Genomic DNA, 6,000 nt, shown 5'->3' on the forward strand with positions numbered 1-6,000 from the left:
CTGGGGAGACCCAAACAGACCTGAACACAGTCTCAGCTTTTCCTCACAAACAGACTGCCTGAATCCACAGTGGACAGTAATAGCAGACATCTTCAGACGCAGTTTCACAGCGCTTCACACAGTTCTGATATTCTGCTTTATCCTTCCCTTACAAGCTACCTGCAACACATGAAAGAAGAAGAGAAAGCGGGGAAATGGCAGGAAGTCTATATACGTTCATTCGGGGTTGATGTTGTGGTCATGCATTTTAAATTAGGGCATTTCCTCATTCTGGTTGCCAAGAGGGACCAACAGCAGTAATAAACAACTGTAATGACTCTGCTGTAAAACAATACAGAGATAAAGATGACTTAAAAAAAACATTCAAATGATTAATAATTAACTGATACAAAGAAATATGACTGTGTCAGCTAAGCTGTGAGAAAGCATGGGCTGTCTCAGAGGCAAAACTCTGTCCATGGTGCTGGAACGGGAGAGGCACTAGTAAACCGCGTCACTGCTGATGGATGAGCTTTACTGGTTTCCACCAACACGCTGGTAATAATTCTCTGTTGCCAGAAGAGAGAGTGCTACTCAGGCCTTTTCTAAATGATCAGCTTTTGTCCTTCAATATAAATTGCTTTCCAATTACATTCAGAAGTATAAAATAAAAAAGTAAATTAAGGTGTAAAAATGTGAAAACAGGCTGGAAAAATCCAAAACAGTGGACATGCACTATGCCCTGAATTGCACTTGAGTGAGTTATCTCTTGATCTAAAAAAAAAAAAAAAAAGTCTGACAAACATTAAACTGAATTTTATGCACTTGCCAATTTTGTGTTTAATTGGTTTCCACAAAGACAATGCTGTAGCTGTTATGTTTCAGTGGCGTGCCTGCCAGTCTTACAGATACCTTATGGTCACGTGTTATAGGCAAGCGGCTGTACAATAATAATACAATAACAATGTTTCTCCAACTTTGCGTCAAATGACGATTAAAAAGGAATCATGTGTTGATGTACAAATGTTCACTCTACATAGAAATTTTCTGTCACCTGACCTTTGATTTTATGAAACTTTGTAGTGTTTGTGTAGCTGTGCTGCAACTTCAGTGTCTTAGTACAGTGTCACTGCACTTGTAACCACATCAGGATGTTGTTTTTTCAGTTCCATAAAGCCACACTATAGGGATTAATAATGGTGGACAGGTAGATTGCCCTTCATTTCCAATTATTTTATTATATGAATATTTTAAAATAAAATAGATAAAGTGGTAAAAGCTGTGGCAGAAGACGAAACAATTAATCTATAATCAATCAAATTATAGGAAATAGCAATACAACTGCACTGAGTAAATACACTATATTGCCAAAAGTATTCCCTTATCTACACATATAAACTTGATGTGCATTCCATTCTTAATCCATTGGGTTTATTATGATGTTCACCCCTTTGCAGTTATAACAGCTTAAACTGTTCTAGGAAAGCTTCTCACTGTGCAGGAGTGTTTATGGAAATTTCTGACCATGCTTCCAGAAGTCTGTTTGTGAGGTCAGACGCTGATGTTGAACGAGATTCGCTGCTCTAATTCGTCCCAAAGCTGTTCCATCACATCCAGGTCAGCACTCTGTGAAGTTCTTTCACACCAAACTTGCTCATCCATGTCTTTATGGACTTTGTGCACTGGTGCACAGTCATGTTGGAACAGGAAGGGGCCATCCCAAATGTCTTGGTATGCTGAAACATTAAGAGTTTCTTTCACTGGAACTAAGGGACCAAGCCCAACTCCTAAAACACAAGCTCACACCATAATCCCCCTTCCTCCAAACCTTACACTTGGCACAGTGCAGTCAGACAAATACTGTTCCCCTGGCAACCACCAAACCCTGGACTGCAAGCGTGATTCGTTGCTCCAGTTCCGTTCAATTCAGTTTTATTTATATCTTGCCAAATTACAATAACAGTTGCCTCAAGACCAGAGAACACATCTCTAGAGTTAGTGGTGGTGTGCTTTACACCACTGCAGCTGTGCTTGGTGAATTAAGCCTTGGATGCAGCTGCTCGGCCATAGAAACCCATGCCATGAAGCTCTCTACTCACTGTTCTTGAGCTAATTTGAAGGCCACGTGAAGATTGGAAGTCTGTAGCGACTGGCTCTACAGACAGTTGGAGAACTCTGCAGACTCTGCACCTCAGCATCCACTGACCATGCTCTGTGATTTTTCCGTGGACTACTGCTTTGTTGCTGTTGTTCCCAGTTGCTTCCAGTTTGCTATAATACCACTAACAACTCACTGTGGAATATTTAGTAGTGAGGAAATTTCATGACTGGACCTGTTGCACAGGTGACATCCTATCATGGTACCATGCTTGAATTCACTAAGCTCCTGAGAGTGACCCATTCACAAATGTTTGTAGATGCAGTCTGCATGCCTAGTTGCTTGATTTTATACACTTGTGACCATGGAAGTGATTGGAACACCTGAATTCAAAGAACTGGATGAGTCAGGGAAAAATGATGGCAGTATCGTGTATTTTATCACCAGTTCTTCAGTCTTTATTGTGACTTACTGATCATGCTTATACTCTACACAGAGATATACAATACAGACTACCAAATGGTAAATGGTCTGTATTTATATAGCGCTTTAATAGTCCCTAAGGACCCCAAAGCGCTCTACATATCCAGTCATCCACCCATTCACACACACATTCACACACTGGTGAATGTCTGTGAATAATACTTAACCTGACAGTTAAAGTTTCTGCAGTCCCCTTCAGCCTGTTACCCACTACTCTCTACCTCACCTTTGGTGTGAAGGTCTTGCATCCACTTCAGCCACCTCCAACACAGGAAGTTCCTCTTTCCCAATCAGACAAACTCTCTTTATCTCAGTGATAAGTCCAATTGTCCACTATTCTCCCGGTTCTTCACTCTTCGATTCTGTGTCATGTTCAGCATTGTGTTGCATACATGACCACTGATTTGCCCATTGATGACTGAAGGCTACACACACCTAAAGTCAGTATGAGTTATATATCATGGTCACCTGGTTTACTGATTGAGTACAGCTGTGTTTTAACCTTTGACAAAGTGATGAAGATGTGGACCGTACTGTGATGGCAGCGTGGGAGATTCTAACCTGCGCTGCAACGTTCGTGCTTTATACTGAAACGTTGTTTAAATTCAACACAAGAGCCCAAATAGTTTCTACAGTGTGCTTCTTTCTGAAAAGCCAGTTTGTTATGAGGCTGCTCCTTCCTTTAACACGCAACATACAGGAGAATTCAGCTCTGACATAAATAACTCTCAAAGGCACAGTTTTCCACTGATATACTTTCTTTAATCATCTTTCATGGGGTGCAGATTTTTGATGAGGAACTGTAATTCATGGAATATTCAATGATGACTCAATAATTGATCAGAATAAATGCATGTCTGGGATACAGAGCATTTCTTCACCTGCAGGTACATGACAAAGCTGTTAAACCCCTCTAAAGTCATAATTATGACACACGTGTTCTCCTAATATCAATACTTTCAGCCGACAGCTCTCCTAATATGAGTTATGTAAGTGACAGATTGTGTTTGGGTTCATGCTTTTGTAACGTAAGAGCTGTTTTCTCAGCAAACACAGACGCTGACCTGTCAGCTGAAATATTTCATACCTGTCTGTGTATATTTCACAGCTAGGCAGACATCATACAGCCAACATCGGTTTCCTGAAAATCCATCTTGTTTATTCATATTGTAAGCATGATGCAGTTGCACAACACTGAATTCTCCAAATGACTCATTTATCGAACCGGCAGTGACCCTGGAGTTTAATTAGCTTCAAATTATCACATAACATAACACACAGCCCCTACTGATTCAGCACACTCTGTAAACATTCCTGAAATGCTTTGGCTTTCTGCACTCCGCTTTACTTCAAAAGGCATTTTCTGGGTCACAGCCAACTGGCATTGATCAGGATCGTTAACAGCATGTTCCCTCTCTTAAAATAGCCTGCTGTATCACCCATCCTTAACCAAGAATAAAAGCTCAGCAGTAAATCAAGAAAATGTGGACATGTTAAGTGTGTAAGATAATTGCATAGGAATTAAAAAGCCCTTTGTCCTCCTTCTGTTCATCCTGGGCACCATTAAATAGGTTTAATGGTGTTTGCTACTATAAAGGAGTGCAAGCTTGTAAGTTTGATTTAAAGAAAGAAAAAGCTATGGTTCTGTTTAAATTGTAAATAAAAACAGAATGCAGTCAGCTGCAAATCATTTAAAGACTCTTTGAAAAGACAACATAAAAAGCTGAACTGTGTGCTGACGGCAGATGTTGAAAATAAGACATTTTTCATTTTGGAAAGAATGCATCACTTACAAAAAGCTGGCAGAGGAGCATGTTTATCACTGTGTTGCATCAAATCTTCTTGTAGCAAGTTTCTTCTGTCATACTTTGTCAGTGGTTGACTGCTTTAGCTCCTAAACCTTTTTATGACTGAGCCATAATGTGGAACGTGTTAAAGCTTACTGTATGATGCCTCAAAACCTGTAAAAATCTTTCACTATAATACTGTTGCAGATGTTTGCTTTAAACCTGTTTGCAAATAACACACCACATGGCCCTTCTCTTTAGTCCAGAGGACACAGTCTCCTTCATTTTCAGGAGAAAATCAAAATTTAATTGGTTGGACCACAGGACTTCAGTCCACTTTAAATGAGCTCTGTTACACAAAAGGTGGCAGATTGTTGTCTTGCTTAAACGTTTTTTTTTTTAATGTATCTGCAAAGTAGCATTTCAGCTTGCAAGAACTGTATTCAGAAATCATTTTTAGAAGTATTTCCGACCCCAAGCACCAATATCAAATAGCACTGAGAAATGTCATTGTTAAATTGCTGAACCACTCATGATTGAATTCTTTCACAGTTTGGTGAACCTCTTCCCATCTTTTCACCTGATACACTCCCTCTCAGATCATATGATTAAATAACTTAGTTTTCACATACTCCAGTTTGTTAAGCATTACTAAGTACTGTACACCAAGTATACCATCTCAAGTTTTTAATGTGTTGCAGGCATCTAATTCAGAATGAGTATATTCTTGTTTTTCTTGGTTTCAACTTTTAATATGTTGCTTTTGTACAATTAAATCTGGAGTTTAAACGATTTTGCAAATTTTGTTTTTTTGTTTTTAAACAGGACTGTATTAGGTATTCATAAAAATTCTTATCAACAACTACAGACTGATGTTGTTACATACACAACTGTTCTCTGGGTATGTAGCCAAGTCAAGCCAACTTTAAAACAGCAAGCATTGACCAAAGTGCTTAACACTGAGGAGGAGGAGGAGGAAGAGGAGGAGAAGGAGAAGAAGAAGAAATTTAAATACAGGGAAAAGTATGTATAAAATACTTAAAATTTTAAAAGAAGCAAAAAACAAAAACAGCAGTAGCCCAGTATGTTAGCCACATACAGTACAGGCACATACACATTATACTCATAAATGCACACAGCTGTTCCTTTAAGGGATGGTTTTTGGGGTTTTGTTTTTTTTTTAGTTTTTATTTCCAGACAGTCTGTTTACTGGATCTTGTAGTCGAAAACACAAAATAACCTTTACAGTAAATCAAGTGTGAGTTTTACCCTCCATTGTGCACTGCAGTCATTCTTTACCACCAGAGCACAGGATCATTTTTCTGTATTTTGGCTGAAACAGCTGCCTGTCCCATTCATATCAACATATGCACCACTTAACCCGTGGAGGATTCCACACTGAGCAGTACCTGGCTGTTTCTTTTAAACTTGGCTCAGAGAAATCAGCAACAAATTAGGATACAAGACAAAATGCAAAAGACCTATTTGAGAGAAGGAGAACGTAATACTTTATGAAGTCAGAAATGTGCTCTGTTGACTTTTTCAATGACTCGCTTGCTTTGAGTTGTTACAAGATCTTGTCATGACTGTGGGGTAAATCCAAGGACAGCCATTTCTTTTTTTTTCTTTTTTTTCTTTTTTTTTTTTTTTTTT

Source organism: Oreochromis aureus, linkage group 11, assembly GCF_013358895.1.
Source record: "Oreochromis aureus strain Israel breed Guangdong linkage group 11, ZZ_aureus, whole genome shotgun sequence".
NCBI classification, from domain to species: Eukaryota; Metazoa; Chordata; class Actinopteri; order Cichliformes; family Cichlidae; genus Oreochromis; species Oreochromis aureus.